The 23651-nt window shown below is 40.3% G+C and overlaps 2 long non-coding RNA genes across 6 annotated transcripts in view; one reads left to right on the forward strand and one right to left on the reverse strand.

The window, feature by feature from the left end:
- The window catches only part of LOC105466523 (uncharacterized), a 33210-nt gene extending 29464 nt beyond the window's left edge, over positions 1-3746 (reverse strand). The window contains exons 1-3 of one of the 2 annotated variants that reach the window (XR_011620702.1): positions 3247-3742; positions 2193-2768; positions 1409-1539 (exon numbers count right to left, since the gene is read on the reverse strand). This is a non-coding gene — a long non-coding RNA (uncharacterized lncRNA). Of the gene's footprint in view, positions 1-1408; positions 1540-2192 lie in introns of both variants that reach the window. The other variant, XR_011620701.1, reaches the window with a different exon arrangement.
- Positions 3747-3844: 98 nt separating this feature from the next.
- LOC105466524 (uncharacterized) overlaps positions 3845-23651 on the forward strand; it is a 67044-nt gene continuing 47237 nt past the window's right edge. Inside the window, exons 1-3 of one of the 4 annotated variants that reach the window (XR_978230.2) lie at positions 3845-4109; positions 6120-6353; positions 21433-22133. This is a non-coding gene — a long non-coding RNA (uncharacterized lncRNA). Of the gene's footprint in view, positions 4110-6119; positions 6354-10851; positions 11191-17064; positions 17398-21432; positions 22134-23651 lie in introns of those variants that run through there. The other 3 variants (XR_011620699.1, XR_978232.2, XR_011620700.1) reach the window with 3 other exon arrangements.

Genomic DNA, 23651 nt, shown 5'->3' on the forward strand with positions numbered 1-23651 from the left:
AGGTGAAAAATCTCTACAAAGAGAATTACAAAACACGGCAGAAAGAAATCAGAGACAAATAAATGAAAAAATGGTTCATGTGCATGGACTGGAAGAATCAATATCATAAAAATGGTCATACTGCCCAAAGCAATTTAGATTCAACACTATTTTTATCAATCCACCAATGGCATTCTTCACAGAAATAAAAAATACTATTCTAAAATTCATACGGATTCCAAAACAAACCTGAATAGCCAAAGCCATCCTAAGCAAAAAGAATAAGGCTGGAGGAATCACACTACCCAACTTCAAACTGTATTATAAAGCCACATTAAGCAAAAGAGCTTGGAATGCGTGCAAAAACAGACACATTATGACCAATGGAGTAGAATAAAATTTCAGAAATCAAACCACACTCCAACAACCATCTAATCTTCAACAAGGCCAACAATAGCAAGTAACAGGAAAATAATTTAAATTCCTTAAATCAAAGCCACAGTGAGATACCATCTCATACCAGCCAGAATGATTATTGTTAAAAAGTCCAAAAAACAACAACGATGAAAAAAGATGGTCAGGCTGTGAAAAAGGGAATGCTTACACATTGTTGATAGGAATTCAGATCAGCTCAGCCACTGTGGAAAGCCATCATGTGGAGATTTCTCAGTGTGGAGGTTTCTCAAATAACTTAGAACTACCATTTGAGCCAGTAATTCCATTATCCAAAGGAAAATAATTCAAAAAAAGACACGTGCACTCATATGTTCATTGTCAAGCTATTCACAATAGCCAATGGAATCAACCCAGTTGTCCATCAATGGTAGATCAGATAAAGAAACTATAGTACATATACACTAACAAATACTGCATGGCCATAAAAAAAATTAAGTCATGTCCTTGTAGCAGCGTGCATGAAGCTGGAAGCCATAATTCTAAGTAAACTAACACAGAAACAGAAAACCAAATACTATATGTTTAACTTAAAAGTGGTAGCTAAACATTGAGCACACATGAACATGAATCTGGAAGCAGTAGACACTGTGGACTCATAGAAGGTTTGGGAGAGGTGGGTTAAAAAACTACCTCTCAGGTACTATGCTCACTATCAGGTGATGGAATCCATACAACAAACTTCAGCATCACACAATATTCCTATGTAATAAATCTACACATGTATTCACTCTGTCTAAAATAAAAGCTAAAAAACAAAACGAAAGAACAGTCACAATTTATAAATTTGGAAAAAAGAGAAAATGTAAGTATACATATTTCTGTATGCTCTTGATATATATAGATGTAGTCTAATCTATGAGGGACAGATAGTTCATCTCAACAGAGAGATTAGTTTTGGAATATTTTCTTAATACAAATTACCATGTTTATTATGAAATAGGAAAACAAAATTGTAAATGAATAATCAAAGTACCTGATTTTGAAGTTTTAAAGTAGAAATTCTCATTTGTCTTCTTGGACTAGGCCTTTTGCATTGACTTGCTTGTTTTATCAGTTTTATAATTTGCATTAGTCCATTGTTCTCATGCTGCTATGAAGCAATACCTGAGATGGAGTAATTTATAAAGAAAAAAGGTTTAATTGACTCAAAGTTCCGCAGGGCTGGGAAGGCCTCAGGAAACTTACAATCATGGCAGAAAGGGAAGTAAACACCTTCTTCTTCACAAGGTGGCAGCAAGGAGAAGTGTCAAACAAAAGGAGAAAAAGTCCTTTATAAAACCATCAGACCTCATGAGAACTCACTCACTATCATGAGAACAGCATGCGGATAACGACCCCCATGATTCAATTACATCCCACTGGGTCCCTCCGATGACACAGGTGGATTATGGGAACTGCAATTCAAGGTGAGATTTGGGTGGGGACACAGAGCCAAACTGTATCATGAATGCAATGGGATTTCTGAGGCCAAGTACAGATATCTATAATATAAATTGCTTTTAAGGAAGAAGCTTCTAAATTTCTGCCAAATTTGAACATTTAGTATACCTAAAATAGGTCCCCTGATTTTAAGAATAGTGAAGAATATATAATACCAACAGAATAAATCATGCTATAGTATAGTAAGAATGAAAAATAAAGTAAAGAGAATGGCCGATTCTCTCAGGCTGCTCCTATTTACTAGGATATTACTGGGGAAAACCGGAGGTAAGAAACTGTATTAAAAGGAGATCGTCATTCACAGATATTGCAAATACCATGACACTCCAGGGCTTTTTCCCAGTCTGTGTATTCAGCGTCGGAGTCTGGGTAATAGTCGCTTTTTGTCAACTAAAGTCAGCAGGACTGGCTGCTGGCTGAGTTTGGAATTAACTATTTATCTCCTGCAGGTCCAGAACCACTGTAGTATATTCTCATTTTGGCCCAGAGGCATCACATCACAAGAGCGGCATCATGTAGAAAGTGGTACAAAGACTCAAAATGACTCTTGGGAGAATCGCTGCAAACTGTACACAGTGGATTATTTCCTGGTCCTAAATTATAAGCTGTCTGGGTGCCAGAGTACTGTTCATGCATTGGAATTTGCTCATGAAAAGGTTGTTTGTTTTTGTTTTTATTCTGTTTGCTTCTAGGAGCCAAAGCCATCAAGGAGTCAAAAAGACAGTTTATTGACTATAACAGGCAACAATCAAGATTGGACTGGCACCCTTGTTTTCTTCTCTCTGCCAAAATTGTCCATGGAGCCATTGCTGTCTCTTCCTATTGCTATCGCTGTCTCTTCCAGCCGAGCCACTGACATTTCAGATTCCTGTGTATCCTTGAGGTTATGAAACCTACAATGGAAGAATGTAAAATGTCTTGTTCTCATAAACAAGAAACACCTGGGATCACAGCACTCCCGGTATATTAGTCTCCTCTTCCTCTACAGAAATGCAAAATATACAAGCAGCACTATCATGGATATGAAACTTTCCTTCACTTTTTCCCTAGAAAATAAATTCATGGGTTTTATATATAGGAAGACACTTTTTAGAGAAGAATTTTCCATCTGGACTTTTACAGATTTGTTATTTCGAATATTATATACAAGATCAAAATAAGTCAAAGCCTTTTTTAAAACGGGTAGCTCTAGCTGCCTTAGGGGATACCATGTGTACCAGTCACCTTGGGCTGCCATAACAGCTACTATAGACTGGACAGCTACACAACAGAAGTTGACTTCTCACAGTTCTGGAGTCCAGCCAGCGAGGGACAGTGCATTCCGCGTCTTCTCCTACCTTGTAGGAAGCCACCATTTCATTGTGTACTCACGTTGCCTCTTCTCGTGTGTTGCTAGAGCAAGATCGCTCTCTCCCTCTTCCTGTTCTTAAAAGGGCACCAGGGCTGGTCTCGGTGGCTCACACATGTAATCCCAGCACTTTGGGAGGATGAGGCGGGTGGACAAGGTCAGGAGTTCAAGACCAGCCTTCAAGACCAGCCTGACCAACATGGTGAAACCCCGTCTCTACTAAAAATTAAAAAATTAGCCAGGCGTGGTGGTGAGCATATGTAGTTCCAGCTACTTGCGAGGCTGAGGCAGGAGAATCGCTTAAACCCCGGACGCGGAGGCTGCAGTGAGCTGAGATCACACCACTGCACTCCATTCTGGGTGACAGAGCGAGATTCCGTCTAAAAAAAAAAAAAAAGGTACTAGTTGTATGGATTAGTGTCCTGTCATTATGACCTCATTTAGCCTCATTATTTACTAAAGGCCCTGTCTCCAAATACAGTTGTCCTGAGGGTTAGGGTCTCAGCATAGGAAGTGGAGGGTGGCACAATTTAGCCACATTATGACATCATAGAGGGGATCATAGTATTTGTGTGTTTGTTCCCTCCAAATCTCATGTGATCCTCAGTGCTGGAGGTGGGGTCTGATGGGCGGTGTTGGCTGGGGGGGTGGTGAATGCCTCATGAATGGCTTGGGGCCCTCCCCTTGGAAATGAGTCCTTGCTCTATTAGTTCACACTGGAGCTGGCCATTTAAAGGGTCTGGCCTCCCTCTTCTCTTTCTCTTCCTCCCTCTTTGCCCATGTGACAGGCCTGCTTCCCATTTGCCTCCCTTCATGATTGGAAGCTCTCTGAGGGCCTCACCTGAAGCACATGCTGGTGCTTGCTTCTTGTACAGCCTGCAGAACTGTGAGTCAAACACACCTCTTTTCTTTCTAAATTATCCAGCCTTGGGTATTCCTTTAAAGCAACACAAATGGAGCAAGAGAGGGGGGGATTAGAAAAGAACAAAATGACTTGATAAGAGAGAGAATAAAGGCAACACTGGGCAAGAGACGATATCTACGTTCTGTTCCACTGCTTCGTAATTCCACTCGGTCACCTCTGAGTTTCCAGGAACCATTCCAATGGAATATTTTTCTTTTTCCTCCTTCTTCCTGTTTTACTTACTCTCTTGGAGAAGTTGACAATGTGGCCGCTTTTTGTCTTGAGATTCTTTTCTCCCTTCTCATTCCCTTGGTTTCTCTTGCTGACTGCTCCTTCCTGCCTCGTCCATAGATTTATTTTCCCTAACCACCTCTTAAATAGCTGCATTTCCTAGATTTGAGGACCAGACCTTCTTTTCTTTCTAACTCAGGCACCCTTGTTCCTGTCCATTCTTTCACCTACTGCTTTATAATGATGACTGAAACTGATGTTTGTATCTGGTGTTCTCTCCTGCACTCTAGGATTACATACAAACCCACCCTCTTAGACGTCACATCTGTTCTTCAGACTCAGTGCTTCTCCCGTGGGGTCAGGGTGTTCCCCTCTCTACAGCGAGATGCTTCTCCTGCTTTCTGAGACGCTGCTTCTGCTTTTCTTCTCTGATTTTTGGCCCGGTCACCTGCAGAGCAGGCCTGACGGCCATCTTACCTGCCACCTCTTTCACTCTTTTGTATGTTTGCTCCCAGTCATACTGCTAAGGCTTTTAAGTAGATCTGATACCCATTCCCATTTCTGCTCTCTCTGTCCACATGGACAGTGCTTTACTCCAGCCACCCTCGCTCCTCATGTGAACCATTAGTCATTCTCATTGCAGTCTCTCCAGCCGTGCCTTCTCCATCCGCCTTCCACAGGGCAGTAGAGTGATCTTTCCAAAACAGTTATTTGAAATTATTCCCTGCATTTCCAATTTCAGTGACTGCCACAGTCTACAATACATGATTTGAATTTCATACTACGGCGCACATATGTAGCAGCAACCATGAAAAAAAAAATCATGCCATCTGTTCTTGAAAGGTCAGATTTTGCTGTCTCATGTTTCTTTGCTTTTCCCTTTTAAAATAGAACTTCTATTTATTCTTTAATCTCACCTCAAGCTGTATTTTTTAGAAAAGGATTCTACCAGGCACACTTAGCAGACCCCTTCCACAGGCTGTGTTAGCTGCAGATGTACCTTACGTTTCCCACACAGTGCTTGTCACGCCGTGCTCCCTGGTTTGCTGGCACACTCATAGGCTACCTGGACCCAGGGAAAATCTCATCATTGGTCCTGCTACTTAGCACCTAGTCTTGGTTTAATAGATATGTAGCAAATGTAATAATTAATGAAATGCATTATCAAATATACAGCAAATTTGCTATTAAATGTATAGAAGTATGTTCATAAATGTTATTACATGTACACTAAAAAAGGTATTAAAAAATTTGCTTCAAAAATGAGCTTTCAAGGATGACTTTTGTATTTTGAACAGAGATGTGGAGAAATAAAGTTTTTTCAGATAGAGAAAGTAGCACCAGCACTGGCACAGGGGATGTTCAAATTGAGTGAGTTATTTGATGGGAGAATTTAGGGGAGAAGCTGGGGGAAGTAAACGTGAAGAAAACCATATTGTGGAGGGCCTTGAATATGTTGTATTTTCTTTGATTAGAAACAAAACAAAACAAAACTTCAGCATAGACTGTGTGTTATAGAAAGATCTTAGCTGTATTCTACCCCCAAGAGGCATTATATACTATTTGAAGTATGAGGAAACATCCAGGAATACCAGGTGGTTACTTTGCAGGTAAAGGACGCTAATGAGGATTCCTCCCTCCAAAGAGAGTAATTACAAATAGTACTGTTATCTTTCGTCTTGATCAGAGCTACTCATTTCTTCTTATGTGACATAAAGAAAGCTAGAAATATTTTATCATTGGTGGAATGTGTCTCCTTAGAGATATGTGAATGGACTTGGGAAAATGTAAAACACCGCCCTCCTTGCACAGACAAGGCAAGCGTGGTTGGCAAGCTCGGAAACCTCTGCTCCTCTGAGTGCAACCGTGGCTTAGGGCTCCATTCCACTCTGCCTTTCTGTCACCTGAGTCCACTGAGGAAGTCACCTGAGACCGCCTGGCCGTGTTCCACCTTTCTGGAACTGGAATATTCTTCCACATAAGCTCAAATTCAAGGTAAGGGTTGGAGGGCTAAAAGAAAAGAAAGATTTGTGATATCATTGATCAAATAATGCCAGATATTGTGTGTGACAGGTTGTGTGTGCGTGCACGTGTGCTTGGCACAATTAGGTCTGAGACTTGATTTTATTCCACCTTGTCATGGTAGATGTCTATTGGAAACTGATTTTCTACCCCCCAAAACACTAATAAATGTGAAAAGCCAAAGTGACTTAGGTCAGCCCACAGCATAGGTTAATAACTTGATATTTAATTGGTTAGGAAAAGGGAAATCATTGATGTTCTTGAGTGGCCAGTGGTTAGTACATGATGCTTTTGAGCCAACAAAAAGAATTCTTCTCTGATAGGAAATTAGCTTCAATTCCTGCTAAACTGAAGGTTTTTCTTTTATGTATGTATGTGTATGTATAAGTAAATGAGCTTTTCTGTATGTCTATGTAAATCCAGACTCTATAAATTGGTATTGATAGATTATCCCAAATCCTCAACCATTTCTGCTACTGCTAAGAAAAATCATAATAAGCAAATCTCATACTAGTATCTTACGTGTTACCACTGGGTTTTTACTTTGATACGGTTGCCAGCGTGCAATCAGTATTTCGCAACTAAATGTTGATTGGCGTTTGTGTGTGTTTGTGTCAGGCTTTAACATTTAGGTGATTTTAAGCCATAATTTTTCAAACTGTTGGAATGACAAAATCTTTGGATGTTCTTGCACCATCCCTGTTGCTTTCTGCTTTGGTGTTGGTGTCTGTGCTGCTCCAAGTACATTTAATTGTAGGGCAAGAGCATTGGACAGCAGTTAACTTGTTAGTTTTTTTCTAAAAACCTTGGAGACTTTCCCAAAAGTTCTGCTCCAGGAGAGATCTGGCAGTGTTCGCCTGAGATGAGTCCTTTCCTTCTGCCACCTTCCCAGGACAGGGCAGGAAAGTTGGACACTTTCCACCAAACACATGAAAAATGAAGACAAGAATCACTTCTCCAGATACCTTTATTTCTTGCTATGGTTTTGACAAGTTCAATGAGGACTAAATTTCTCTGTTGTATAGGAATGAAGATACAGGCATGAATATACCTCATGAAATGATTAAAATTCAATTAAAGTTAAAAGATGGCCTTACATTTTGTCAAAGCTATATGACAATTTGAAATTCATTTTCATACTTTCTATTAAGCCTCAGATGCAGCAGGCAGAGTTTTACCTTTAATAACATCAGGCTATGTTATAATGTTATACATTTGTCTTAAATGTATCTACCGGGTAGGAAGAAAAAAGTGTTTGGGAAAGATGTTAATTTCCTGGTCTCTGACAAGCTGTTGGCCAAATGACTTTCCTGTGACAATAAATAGGTTTTGCTTGACATACTTATTTATATACTATTTAATACACCTTGTATTGAAAGGAGATGAATAATAACTTGACTCAATGCCAGATTACCTTACTCCATACAATCAGAAGCTAAATTCAAGACCTCTAATACCAAATGACACTAATCTGTTCCAAATTCTCTGTGACTGCCTTCCTTTTTTAGGAAGAAACTTTAGGAAAAGGGATACTGTTCTTGTTTTCTCTTATGAATAGAGAATAGTAAATATAATAAAATTCACTGAATAGTATAGCTTTTTCACTTTCACAAATTTACAAATAATAAATTTATCAGAATATAATGATGGAATTTTTTAAATATCTCCCGATATCCTATTTGGGGGAGTTATTTAAGGTTTTTAATCTTTTAGAATTCATTCTGCAGGTATAGTTAAAGACTAGCATCTGAATATTAAAAATTTACATTGTTAGGCTGGGCACAATGGTTCAAGCCTGTAATCCTAGCACTTTGGGAGGCTCAGGCAGGTGGATCACTTGAGCTCAGGAGTTTCAGACCAGCCTGGACAACACAGGGAGACCCCATCTCTACCAAAAATACAAAAATTAGCTGGGCATGGTGGCATGCACCTATAATCCCAGCTACTCAACTGGCTGAGGCACAAGAATTACTCGAATCCAGGAAGCAGAGGTTGGAGGGAGCCAAGACCATGCACTGCACTCCAGCCTGGGCAGCAGAGCAAGACTCTGTCTCAAAAAAAAAAAAAAAAAAAAAAATATATATATATATATATAAAATTAATGATTTTTTTCAGAAATGTATCTTCTTGTATATAACAGGGATTGCTTTTGTAATTCAAAGCCAAATGATCTGAATAGATACTTAAATGTATCTTAATTAGGGGCTTTGTGAAGGTAAATTTTAGACTTTGGTGACAATTTTAGAATCAACTAAATTATAAACTCTCTAATAGCCTAAGAATCGCACATCAGCAGTAATATTAACTCTCCAACAGCCTAAGAATCGCACGTCAGCACTATGCTTTACAAGTGATTGAATTCAATAAACATCTATACAAGCCTGACTTTTTGGTGCACATAGTAAAGAAAAGGGTTCTGGACTGCAATTGCTAGCAAAACTCTGGGTGATGAACAGCGTATATGGTGCCCAAAGCAGCCCCTGTATCCACCACCTGGGTTTCATTCTAGTCAGACTCTGGATAGAAGGTAAAAGATTAAACAGGGGACCCACATGGGCAAACTGAGACCTTAGCAGTAAGTTAAATATAGATAATAAAACCTCTACAACCACCACCCTTCCGCTTTATCAATAAATTTATTTTGGCAAAACAAACAAATTAAGACTAAGACTAATTAGTACTTTATGGTATAATTATATTTTAATATTCCCGGTCTACTCCAAGGCAAAGCTGTGAAAGGAATGAGACACATCCCCCATATATCTCCCAACTTCCTGAGCCCAGCACAAACACATTCCTCCATATTTCTTTCAAACTTCAGAAAAACACCACCTGGGAAATCTCCGATAAGGACGCAGCGGGAACCAATAAAAAATGCTAAATGTATAATATTAACCAGTTGTAATGCTGTAACTGAGAGAATTACCTTGTTCCCCTGTAACTTTACATATCCTGTTTACATCGGGCTATAAAGAGCAAGCACTCGCATTGTTCGGGGCTCTCTTGTATGCTGTGGAATGGAGGGACCAAGTTCGAACTTGTAGTAAAGATCCTTGCTGCTTGGCTTTGACTCTGGACTCTCGTGGTCTTCTTGGGGGAACAAACGGTCTAGGCATAACAGCTGAGGCACAAAATATAATTTCAAGAGTTGACTTGAGCCAAAGTGAGCACAGCTTCCCAGAAGACTCAGACCCAGGTCACCTTGGATATGAGCTCTGTGTGGCCTCTGTTACAGGCAGGCTTTTAAAAACAAAAAGGCGGGCAAGGAATGGGCTGACACGAAGTTGCTTGTCAGGAATTCCCATTGGTTTACAGAAATAGCAATGGTTGGTGCCTGGCTCTTTGTTGTAGGGATTAGGCACCAGGTGTGTGGCATTGTTAGGTTAATTGTAACTACTTGTGAAACAGCAAGCAGTTTCAAGAGCTGATTCCCTAGCGCAAAGAAAGAAGGGGGATGGGACCCCAGTCTTACTCCCTGTTTCTCTGCACCTCATCATTTCTGCAGATACGAAGTTTCCTTTCTTTCTCTTCCTTGAGAGATGGGTAATCAAAGGAACCCTCAATTGTAACATTAGGGAAAGGGAAAAAGTAGAACTAGCCACGTGCCTCTCAGGAGAAACTTAGGTTTTGCTAGGGTAGTACCACTCCTGTGTTTGAAAGTTGGGTGTGAAAATTTACAAGGCAGCATGCATTTCACAGGCAGCCCACACATGTCTGTGGTTTCCTTCGCATCCTCTTCAAGAATTTCTCCAAATTCTCGCCTAATTCAAATAATCAACAATGGGGTTATTTTCACTGGTATGTCAGGTTAATGTAGACAAGTCCCATCATTACTTCCTTTGTGACAGTTTGTATCAGCACAAAAATATTCATTCAGTTTTTTTGTTTTGTTTTGTTTTTGTTTTGGAGTGTGCGTGTATGAAATTTGGGTAAATGGTAAGGAAACCTTTCTTAAAATTAAAATTAACTCAAGAAAGTATAGCATTAGAAATTGTGGAAAGCAATATGATTATGAATTGATTTCAGGAGTCCCAACTTTATGACCTTGATATCAATTCTCATTAATAGAAAATAGAATTCATAGATAACCTGGGCAGAATGCAGCATTCTAAAATACACTTTTAATCCAAAAACTGTGGCTCATTTGCCATGGGTGGGTTCATTGAGCTTTTGCATTTTTCTCTTGCCACTTAATGGCACTGCAGAGTCCTGGAAGTTGCCTGGTATCACAGTTGCGAGCTGTCGACATAAGTAAAAGTAGATATGAAACCTGATAACTTTGGTGAATTATGGAAACTCTTTCCTAACTGCAATTATGTAGTCAGCAAAGCACTCCCGGCATTGATTCAAAAGGTCCAGTCTAGACTATTAGAGGCCCTCTGTCCTGAGGGGGAACTCCTGTGCTAGCAGGTGGGCTTCTGAGCTCGCATTCGTCCAGAGTGACAAGGTCTTCATCTTGAATTTTTCCCAGGGCATCTCCATGTCAGCCGACACAGACACAAAAGAAGATCCATCCTTACAGAAATCAAAGTAATTATGACTGGCTGCTTCTGCATTGCAGTGCCTTAGATCAACATTTTGCTGTGTTCATTACTGACAAGTACAGACCTTAAACTATGAGAATTCAAATTGTGGGATAGACCCAGAAAAAGCTTCCTTCCTAATAGCATTGCTGTTACATGCAACACCAAATGCAGAATTCTAAAAAAGAAGCTGTAAACACAGGATGTACATGCACAATATTGACACTCCTCTTTGCTTTGTATGACAGTGTCTTTTGTTACTGCATTAAAGCAACGGTGAGACAGTTTTTTCCCCAAATGTCTCTGTGTATTTACTTGTACATTGTAAACATTCTTAACTTTGAGTATCTCTTTCAACATGAAGGTATGTGTACATTTTAAACCTCTACCAATACTTTCATTCCATAATTAACCTCAGGGCTGACTGATCAGCCTGAAGTTAACTTGAAGCTGTGTGAGGTATTTGAAATCGTTCGGCTCTCAGTTTTGCCAGCCATTAGTAACACAAGACTGTGGTTTGCAATCTTCATCCACACGTATTCCACCCCTTCTGTACAACAGTGTAGACATTGCACTCAAGTTGTTTATGCCTTTATTTGTTTGATAAGGAAATTTGTTATTTTTCAGGCATTTGCAGCAAACTGTTTAATAGGAAATGGGGAAACATTTATAAAAATACTATAGCATCATAGGAACTTTTTGTATTTTATTTTAAAAGAGACTTTATTTCTCTTACGGCTTACATGTGATTGTGTTAACAGGTCAAACACAAAGGTAGATAAGTTTCATCTAGGTATTTTTAAGGGAAATAGTTAACAAACTTTTTCCATTTTTGTATCTATATGCATAATGTATTTGATTTCTCCAATGATTCCAAACAATGCCACAATATGTTTTACAAATCTCTTTCTTTTAAAGGGCAAAGAAATTCATTTGTATTCTTGCAGTTCTTGAATGACCCTCACAAAACCAGTTTCAAGTTTCTAAAGGGTAGTTATAAATAATAAAAGAAAAGGAATAATTTTTTCATGCTATGGGAAAATATGTTGAAAGTAACCTTTTTAGTTTTGTAGAACATGAAAGTCAATGCTTGGTTATATTTTTTTCCAGCAAAGTGTTCTTGCTACTTGTTTGCTACACAGGATTATTCCTACAGTTTTTATTTTATTTTGGCAACTAGTTCTTTGGGTGCTACCCATTCAAACTGTGAAAAGAATATGCTTCTTGATAGCAACTTTTTTGTTGAGCTGGCTTTAACACCTTTAAATGTTCAAAACTATTATTTGTTTCCACACATGATAGGACTAAAACATGCCACAATTCCTAGAGCAATACACAAATGAGTAATAAGATGATGTAGAATCAAATGCCTATTGATGCAATTCATATTTCTTAGAGTATTGAGTCATAAATTGCTATTTTTAATAAAAATATATATAACATATTTAAGTTATATTCTAAAACAAGTTACAGTACCAGTGATACTTGGAAAGAAAGACATCAAGTAATTATATTATTTAATATACTAATAGAACAATGCAGCATTTTAATATTTATTGCATTGTATTTTCATTGCTTTCCACAATCTCCCTTGTATTATCCATCTCAGGGAAATTGTGCACACTATATGCCAAATTAGGTGGTATAAATCTTCTAGCCATGGGACCAATAAATGGAATTATTAGTCATCCATTTAGAACATATAAATAACTGAAATACTTCAGTTAAAGGATGAAATACTATTCTATTGTTTATAGCTAAGAATAAGATAAGAAAACTGACAACATCTATTTCTTATTCATCTGACCTCAGTATTTCTGAGTGTAGAGCTGGATGTGATGCCAAATACTGAGGTCAGGTTAATATTTTAGAAACAGGGTCAAGCCATTTAGGGCCAAACCTAAAGCCAGGGCTGAGCCATTTCGGTTTCATCTCAAGCTCTGCGGAAGTGACGCCACATCAACCCAGAGGCTTCTTCCGGTTTTCACGGCGAGACTTCCCGCATGTTCCCAGCTAAGACGCGCTGCTGGACTTGGCCCATCGGTAGCTCTTACTCAGGTTTGCTATTGGGACCTGTGATGGAAAAGTCAGAGACTTATCGGGAAACACGAAGGCACTTAACTGCCAAGACTTCCCCAAACATCATTTTCTGTCAACTTCACAAAGGCCAGGGAAGACCACTGAAGCCATGTCCATGTGTTTCTAATGGGAAAACGAGTCTCAGTGTTGCAATTTCCTAGACTTAGAGATTTTTTATTATTTATTTATTTATTTTTTGAGACGGAGTCTCGCTCTGTGGCCCAGGCTGGAGTGAGCGGCGCCATCTTGGCTCCCTGCAAGCTCCGCCCCCCGGGTTCCCGCCATTCTCCTGCCTCAGCCTCTGGAGGAGCTGGGACCACAGGCGCCGCCACCTCGCCCGGCTAATTTTTTGTATATTTAGTAGAGACGGCGTTTCACTGTGTTAGCCAGGATGGTCTCGATCTCCTGACCTCGTGATCTGCCCGCCTAGGCCTCCCAAAGTGCTGGGATTACAGGTGTGAGGACTTAGAGATTTTTAATTAAAGAACTCAATTTACTCACAGTTAATGTAATAATGAGTAGAAAAGAAATGAGGGTAGGCAGAACAATCCCATTTTTGAGTGGTTTATGTGGTTTCTTTGGAAAAAGAATAAAAGAAGGAGACAAATTACCAAGAAAAGCATGACCAAGCAGGGAAGCCTTTAGATAATCAACCAGAAATGAGAATTAGAAATCAGAATTAGAGAGTTTCAGTAATTTGCCCAGAACCACCCTGAGAGTTGGTAAAAGGGCAAATGTTTGAACCATTGTACTTCCTCTGTGAAGTGGAAACTAGAAAAACTGCCCATTGTCCCAAAGACACAATGGAATCCACACAGAACTGGGATTCCAATGGAATCCATGCAATACTGAGATTCTAAGCACATGCCAAGAAGTGATCCAAAGACACAACAGAATCCACATAAAACTGGAATTCCAAGTAATCCACACAGAACTGGGATTCCAAGCACACACCAAGAAGTGATGCAGTCCAATTTCATACGATATGGACGGGAGAGAATTCCTAACAGGAGGTCATCAGCATAAAAACAAGAGGCCTGTACTCCAAAAGTGAACTTCTGAAGCGATTTGAAATATCAAAGAGAAGGGAGAAAATATAAAATAAGAACAAGACTTTCTTAAAAAATACGATGTCCTGCTTTAAAAAAATCAGATATTTTACACATTATATAAATTGAATGAAGTATTAGTAGGTTTAGTAAATTAGCGGGCTTAGTGAACTGAGATGTAAACAAGAGGAAATGACTGAATATAGAGACCAGTGAGGAAAACAGATAGAAAATATGAAAGAGAATTTGAAAAGTGGAGGAGAGAAGCCAAAGCTCCAGTCATTATCTATTCGAAGCTCAAAGCAGGGAATTGAGACAATGGTTAAGATGCAATCTTCTAAATAAATTTGTTGAGAGTCTCCTGGAATTAAAGGAAGATGTGAGTGTTCAGGCCGAAGATTTATACTAAGTTTCAAGCAGCATGAATAAAAACAAATTCCCACATACACTGCGGTACAGAGTTGAACCATCCAAAACAAAGAAACACTGCAGATGACTTGCAAAGGAACAAGACAACAGATTTTTCTTTGGCATTGGTAAATGTCAGTGCAATCATTGTAAGGAAAAACAAAGGCAACTTCAGATATAAAAGACTGAGTTTACTGCTGACAGAGGCTTGCTGAAAATTCTCCCCAAAGATGTGCTTCAACAATGAAAAACCCAGAAGAAGAAATAAATACAAAGTAATTGTATACATAGAGGTTGGTAAAAGTTGTTACATTTAGATTGGTATTGATTGGAACTGAAAAGAAACCTTAAGATAATTTTGGGGAAACTTTTAGAAAAATGAATATTAAATTCTACATCTAAAAAATATGGAAGATGAGAAGAGTATAGAGTTGTATTGTTTGGGAAGATGACAAAGATATTGAGCCACTTTAATCTTTCCAAAGATAAGCATGCATGTTGACCATTTCAGGGTAAATATAAAAGTATACTGCTTTAATTTCAAACCGGAGAAAGCCAATATGGGAATTAAGAATTAAGGAAATGAAATCTATACAACAGTGGGCAGAGGAAGGAGAAATAGAAAACAAAGTAAAAATATGACAAATTAGAACCCACAAAACCAGGTCATAGAAACTACATTATTTTACAATAGTAGTAAAAAAGAAAATAAATCAATGTCTTATTTTAAGACAGAAACTTTCAGCATAAATAACAATAAACCAGCTTCGTGAACAGTATGAGGAACCTATATTTTATCAATAAGAGGACAGTATAAAAAATTGTAGTTCATTATTTGTAAGAAAAAGTAGTATATGGTATTGGGACTCAGAAAACAATAACCCAAAATGAAGGCCCCCGAAGCAAATGTTTTTCCCTGACTGTCTCCTGCCCACCTATCTCAGTCTCATTCTCTCCTGAGGCCAGCCATAGAAACTAGAATCCCTCTTCCCCAAAGCAGGTTATAGAAACCAGAACCCCTTTTGCCCTAAGCCAGCCATAAAACCTAAAATATTGTTCCAGCTTTGCCCCCTCAAGTCCATGCAACACTGGCAGCAAAGACACCCTCTGACCTACCTTGTTTGACTGTAGGTCATGAGACCCGGTGCAGAGAGGGCCCCGCCCCACACCGGGAGGGAAGGATGCTGCTCAGAGGCCAAACGGAACGTGAGTGGCAGGCCTTGCTGGGTGTCCCCACTCAGTGTCTCAGCATTAGATCACACCCGTTTTGTTTAATCATATTTCCACACAGCTGTCCATATGTTGTTGAACCTGAGCATAAAAAAGGGGAATTTCCCCTGCATCTCTGGGTCTTCAGTCTGAAGGCTCCGCTATGATCAAATAAATGTTTTTCTCCTGTTAGTCTCCTTTCATGAGTTGATTTTTCAGCAAACCTTCAGAGGGTAAAGAGCAGCTTTCCCCTGGCCTCGACAACAGGACGGCCTGGGTCTGTGACATCCACATAGACAGGCCCTGGAAGCAAGTTAGAGAAAAAGGTGAGATGAGAATGGCACACATGACATGCCTCCTCGGTGAATAAAATCCCGACTCCCGAAAGCAGCCTGTGTGGCCTGCATCAGGGATTCTCTGCTGTCTCCAACTCTGCAAACATCTTCTCTTGCCCATCTCCCCCTCAATCAGTCTGAGCTGTTTCCAACTGACTTTCTTCTAGCAGCCTGCCCCTGTGTTTTCAGAGCAGGAACTGACTTTCTTCTAGCAACCTGCCCCTGTGTTTTCAGAGCAGGGCCTTGCACTCTGCCTCAAGTGCTCTTCCTCCAGGTCTACACACAATTTGCTTTGGAACTTTCTGAGATCTCTGCTCACAATCACCTTTTTGAAGAGGTTCTACTCACCACTGTCTCCAAAATGTCACCCTCTGTTGTGCTCTGTCTCCTCATCCCTTCCCATGGCCTTTAATTACTTGTTTACTATGTCCATCCTTCCCACATCAGTCTTTTTCATTCACATGCAGGCTTCTTGGGGACAGAGCCTGCCACTGACCAGTGCTCAATGAATTCTATCCATTGGATGAATGAATACATATGATGTTTTATTATGTGTTAATAACCATAGGTTTAATCTTGTTTGCAAATGCGGACATATGTAAGGAAGAGTGAGAAGAAAAAAAGCAAAATTTATTTCCCTGTTCCTCCCATCACAGGGTCTCTCTAATGACAGAGGATATGGAACCCTCCACAGAGTCATGAAGGTTTCTGAGCCATCCAAGGCTAGACGGCCTCTGAAATGGCCTTCGAAAAAATTATGTCCATGAGAAAATTAAGGCAGTAGGGGAGGTCTGATCTTGCCAGTGCCTCTTTTTGCCTCTAGCTTTCAAGTTGCCTTAATTATTCCTGGGCTTGGGCCTAGGTACATTTGGAAGACATTTAGGTTATAGTTTAAGTGATAACAGCCCTTCCTCAGAACTCAACCACCTTTGTAAAGCTAACGAGAGACCGCTGGGCTAGGGGGAGAAAAAGAGCTTAAATTCTGCTAAGGTATAGACTGGTCACAAGATAAACAACTCCCCCAATTATTCCTGCAGATAATATCTCTATAGTAGACTGGACTTTTGAAATCGCTTTTTAGGTTTTTTGCATCTCTGACACTGATGGCTGCACCTGGACCTGCCAAACCACCTGTATAGCACCCACCACTCAGGAGCAATTCTGCTCACGAGACAGCTTCAGCCACTTATGAGTTCATCTCCATCCCAACCAATCAGCAGCAAACACCCATTTCCTAGCCACTGCTGCACCTTCTCCTAAACTGCCCTTGAAAAACCCTGAACCTATGAGAGCCTTCAAAGAGATTGATTTAATAACTCCATGTCCCACATGGCCTGGCATCAATTAAACTCTTTCTTCACTGTAATAACGTGGTCTGTATTTGTGCAGCAAGCAGGAAAAACCCATTGGGCGGTTAAACCTCTTTCCCTCAAAATAACAGAAACCCCTCCTTTGGATTGGCAGGACACACCTGTTAGCCTGAGATGACACACCTGTTAGCCTGAGATAACACTCCTAGTTGTCCATAGTGTGGGTAGAATGTGTGGGGTTCCATGTGCCCTGGTGATCAAAGCAGGGGTGCTGAGAGGACAGTGAGCCCTCAGGGTAGGACCAGGAGCCTGTGGAATAGAGGAACATGGGAGCCAGAGGCAGAGGCCAGACAGGATCAGTGGCACATCACCACAGCCCAGTCTACCGAGAAGAGCAGCCTCTGCGGCTCAGGTCACCAACGACCACAGACCCTAAGGCAGATTGTATTATCCAAAAGTGGCCGCAGGGATATTTCCCATTCCACACGCCCTTGCAAAGGGATCTTGACAATATTTGCCCTGAGCATTCTGAATTATGTTCCCTTCCTTGGAATATGAGTGAGCTTGTAACTTGCCTGCAATCTGGGCAGTGCAGCAGAAGTAACTTGTGTGCTTCCCTAGGCTGGGTCCAGAAAGGTGATGACCATGGGGATACTTGCTTTTGAAGAGCTTGGTTTTCACGGAAACAGATTTCTGCCTTCACGCAGCCTCCCCATTAGCTGGGGAGGAAGCCCTAACTAACCCAGGGATCACATAGAGGTGCCTGGGTACCTGGCCAGGACGTAGCCTTGCCTTTCCTGTGGTCTCAGCTTCAGCCACAACCTGTGGGCAATTCATTGGGAAACCACAAGCCAGAGGAGCTCCTCCAACTTCAAAGCACAGAAGCTATGAGACACAACACAGTCGCTGTTCCTTTACTCACCACATTTTAGAGTGACTTGTTATGCAGCATTAATGACTGGAATAGGCTCCCTTGGGCATAGTTACGGGGGAGGGTAGGCACCTGGTAGACCCACACACCACCAGAGGGAGAAAAAAGAGGAAGAGGAAATTAGAAAAAAAAAATCATTTATTAAAAAGAGAGTTCTTTAATAAAAATATATTTATTCTAAAGAGATAGAATAACAGAATGTTTAAGCCAGAGGAATTTGAGACATGTATAAAACTGGCATTTAAAATAGTTCTTACTCCAGTACTTGTTGTGGTAAGATACCTTTGGGAAGATCAGACTCAGAAAAAGTAGAAAGCTAGTGTAAAATTACACATAAAATGTTAAATATGATCATATAAATAGAAAATGTCTAGCATAGAAAAAAGCACATAGTGGATATTAAATTAAAGAGTTAATATTATTACCATTGGCACTGTTACTACTATGGTAAACAGCTGTTCACCTCCTCCTGATGACCTCCTGATGGCCTCCTGATGACCTCCTGATGACCTCCTGATGACAGCCACATATACATGGATAAGGCAAATGCTAATCTGGAATCCATTTACAATAAAATTTAAAAACTAAGGGAATGTTCATTCTCTATGTCCACTTGAATAAAAGAATTAGTATCTATTTACAAAAAGAAACATACTTGCAATCCTCAAAACTCTAAATAAATAAACCCACTAGGTAATTAATTATTACTAGAAAGAGGAATCATGGAAAAACTCATGCATTTTGGTGTAACAATTGCATACTGATTACTAGAATTGCTTGTAGTCTCTTACATTTCAACAACGTTTCAAAGCAGTGAACCTATACTCTGAAGTTGATGAGGCAAAATGCTTCTTTATGAGAAGTAACGTGATTTTGATAATAACATCTTTAAAGTCTTAACCGACACCATCGTGCCCACTGAGCTGAAGGAAATACTGAATTATAGAACTTTTTTAAAATACCATCAAAGGTACTTTTCTTTTTTTTTTTTTTTTTTTTTTTTTTTTTTGAGACGGAGTCTTGCTCTGTCACCCAGGCTGGAGTGCAGTGGCCGGATCTCAGCTCACTGCAAGCTCCGCCTCCCGGGTTTACGCCATTCTCCTGCCTCAGCCTCTCGAGTAGCTGGGACTACAGGCGCCGCCACCTCGCCCGGCTAGTTTTTTTGTATTTTTTTAGTAGAGACGGGGTTTCACAGTGTTAGCCAGGATGGTCTCGATCTCCTGACCTCGTGATCCGCCCGTCTCGGCCTCCCAAAGTGCTGGGATTACAGGCTTGAGCCACCGCGCCCGGCAAAGGTACTTTTCTTAACCTATGAGAATACCGATCCTCATCTTTGATCGGCAGTGCATACTCGTGGTCAAGTTTATTATCTGGGAAAGTTCTTATTGCAGTGCCTTGTCACGGCGAATTTGAGTTATTAATCACATGATTTGACATCAAATGTATCTCACTGATGATGTCTCTTAATAGGATTAAGTTATACTTCTAAATTTTTACACCAAAATATTCAAATTGTCAATTTATGAAGTGAGATATAATATTGTTATCACAAATGTATGTACATTATTTTAGCCTGAGTATTTAAGCTATCTCCCTTCTATAATACAGTTTTGAAGGATGCTGCGTGAAAGGAGAAGAGTCATATGACTTTTGATGATCACTCTGTCTTGCATACACTGTTTTAAAATGCATACTAAACATTTACTGAATGCCTGCCATTTGTACAATGCTACCCTAATAGAAACTTATTGTATATACACATGTTGCGTGTGTGTGTGTGTGTGCATGTATGGCAGGGGTAAGGTGACAGAAAACCCAAAGAATGATAAAAAGTAGAAAGGATTCATGAGGAAGGGAATGTGAGTGAAGATACGACAATCTTTGGCAAAGCATGGGATTAACCTATCATGAGAATCCAAACTGTCCAATTAAAGTGAAAGCATCAAATAATTTTAAATATTAGAACGGTCATGGCTCTACTCGTGTCTGGGAGTAAGACTGAGAGCTGTTAAAGAAAATGTTTTTAAATCCTGTGCTGTTAACTTAATTAATGGAAGATACTCAAGACGGCAACCAATTTATTTTAGAAAATAAACCAACATAAGTGGACACATCAGTGAACGATGATAAAATGCTGTCTAGTAGCTACACCTTTCCTCACTGTGAATAAACTGTGCAGACTGAGAGGCTCCTTGGAAGGCCCAAGGTAATAGCTGACTTTGCACATGACCTATGGACTCGTTGATGCTGAAAGTCAAGCCTGCTGTGGACATACTGTTCTAAGACTGCTGGAGGGAACCTCATGTTCACCACAATACATTTATCGATCAGCTGGATGCCTTCATTCATTACTTCGTTTATATTTCTCTAGCTATAGAATCACGCAGTAAATAAATGGAGTAAGGCAGTAAGATGCAGTGCAACCAGCAGGGACTGGTTAAATCATTCATTCTTCTCAATGAGAATGTGTCTCATATACCAGGCTCTGGAAGGACAGTTGATAACTAGCTGGCTGAGATCTAAGAGAGGAGGCTGACACATGGACACACATGGGGAATCTTGGGATGAGAGCTACACAAGAAACGCTCCTGCAGAGAACAGGGGGAGCCCAGTAGATGGAGAGACCTACATTTTTGTGGGCTCTAGAAAGACTTCAGGAAATGATACCACTACGAAGGGCTTGGGGTGAAGAGACAGTATGATAAAACCACAGAGGCACAAGAAAACATTGTCACAGTGGAAGATCCTTTAAAAAAACTAATTTCAGGCAATTGAATATGTTAATCAAAATGAGGCAATTTTGTTGCTTTATGATGTTATTTTTTAAAGGAAATATTTTGGTCTTAATTAAAATTTTCAGTGTGCTGTGAGCCATTTCCCCTCTTATAGTAATGTGAAGACGTTTGTTTGAACTATTATCACAGTCACAGAAGACAAGGTGATTCCACGCATGTAAACCATACTAGTTTTTCAGATAGATCTCTTTTTTTTTTTTTAGTGTTTCTCTCCTCTTTTGAGTTCATATTTTTCAAAAGCAGAAATATGCAGAGCTGATTAATGATTTTTCTTCTTTTATTATTTACACTAATCTCTTCCCCATTGCCTATCAGAAAAATTACAGATAATTATTATGAAAGTATTTAATGGCAAATAATTTAGATAAATGAAAACTTGCTGATATTATCATCAATTCAATGTATCATCTTAGGGCAGTTATCCCCAACCAGATCTACTCTCACTGATTTGAGAAGACAGAGAGAAGCTGGACTGAGTCATCATCACTGACTTGGAGGAAAGGAGAGAAACGAGTACAAGGAGCTCTTATTGTCATCAACCCACAGAATGACCTTGGGTTTACGGCCTCACCAGGCATCACATTAACCACAGGTAATGCAAGAAGAAACAGCAGTCCCAACCCTCACCACATATTTCATGGAGATGAAGGGAGAGTTAATGAGAAAATGTTAGTAAAACATTTTAAGCTCCTTTGTAGGAAGACACTATATAAATACAGAGCAATAGTATCAGTCATTTTAATGGGTTGGAGATTTTTACTGCTTGAGAAAGATACCTTGTTTGAGTTATGCTGGTCTTGCATTGCTGTATATCCTTTGCTTTATAACATAGCACAGGTGCGTTAAACTTCTGAATTTCTATTATCTCTGCATATTGGGGATGTGGCTTTCTCAACCAGCAGCTCTGCACTTAAAGTTCCAAAGGGAAGGTTCGATACTGAATGGCTTTTGGATTCCATGGTGATGGGCCGTGTGCTGAGAGATGTATTATTTATTGTCACTATGCATGAAAGAAAATCACAATAAAAAAGGCAAATGCTGACTAGAGAATAGAACCCGTCAGCCAGGTCGGTGGCTGCAGAAATCCCAGGGCAAGCATTCTTACTGCAATAACTCTGCGGTCCCACTCCCCTTACTCTCTCAAGCAATAAAAGGCCAAGAAATCATTAGAGGTTCAACCAAGGAGCCAGGCTTTCCAGGATGACAATGCACTGCTCACTTCACTGTAAAGAGTTATGCTGGAACTCTGAATAGGAAGGCAGCGTGATGCATTTCTTGAGCAACCAGATTTTAGCAATGTGTTTCAAACAGTGCAATTTCAGATCATAGTTTGTGTGAATATGTCCAGAGGGGCACCGCTCACCTTTTCTCTGGCAAATAGACCCATGTGGGCAGTGCTGCTGGAAAAAAGTTTTGAAGTAAGAACCAGTTTTATTTTACATCTGCTGCGACACACATTAGTAATAAGCACTGGTCCTTGCAAATCTCCGTTTGAATCACATTGGAAACATAACAATCAGTGTGAGAACTGGCCTCACGTTTCCTCTGCCTTTCAGGTTTCTCGGGATATGGCACCGACTTCCTTCATGTTGTTATTGGTCATGTTTCTCTATCACTTGGCTCACTTCTCTGTTTTTCTCCTTTCACCTCCTTCTGCCTTCCAGGCTGACTTACAGTGTCCACCCCAACCACCATCACCCCTGCCTCACTTGGCTTTGCTCTTCCTGACTCAGGGAAAATTCTGCTTCAGTTCACCTTCTCTCCAGATTCCCAGACCACAGCATCTCTCAAAACTGCTCCGTCTCTGAAACTGGAAATGCTGACATTATTTTCCTATCCCTCTCTTACCTTATCTCTTTCCTGTCCCTCAGCCCTTCTCCCCTCCTGTGCCTTAGGCTTCTGTTACCATGGCGTTTCTTCACTTCATTCTGACCTGTTCTCATAGTCCTGGGCCCTCCCACGACTTAAAGTCCCTTCCCGCCTAGCCTGGACCTCGCAATCTGGTAAGAGTGCTCTCACCAGTGCCCGCCATTTTCCTGTGTCTCTGTCTTTCCACTGCCAAGACTTAATCTGTTTAAAAATGGGGTCAACTCCTGGGTATCCGGGTTCTTGTTTCCTCTTAGAAAATATCGCATAGCAGTGGTGATGGCACCAAGACACTTGTGCAAGCTCCAATCTCAGCCCGGTTCTCCAAACACTTTGGGAAACTCCAACTCCCTGATTTTTCTTTCTTCTCATGTTCCCTCATCATGTTTGCTTTGTCCTTTCCAGCAGATGACTTTTAACATGCGAATCCCTGAAAATCAGAGACATGGGCTTCCCTAGCTTCTCTTACGTCAAGCCCCAAATCTGTATTCACAACTTTGACATCAGGGGTGATACTGAAAATACTCAGCGATCAGGGAAGAACAGGCACTGAGTGATGAGAACTAGAATGCACGTTTCAGAGGCCTTCTGCTGGGAAGGATGTGGGCTGGAATGGCAGATGCGATGTGGAGAGAGCTGGCGTGTGAGCCCTCAGAGCCACAGCCACACCACCACCACTGTGAGAGCACTGCAGTATTTCACACACAGGCATGGCTGAACCAGTGGGCACTGGATGGGTGTCAGCTCCGGTGAAGTTTTCCTCCCG

This window comes from Macaca nemestrina, chromosome 3, assembly GCF_043159975.1.
Source record: "Macaca nemestrina isolate mMacNem1 chromosome 3, mMacNem.hap1, whole genome shotgun sequence".
Lineage (NCBI taxonomy): Eukaryota > Metazoa > Chordata > Mammalia > Primates > Cercopithecidae > Macaca > Macaca nemestrina.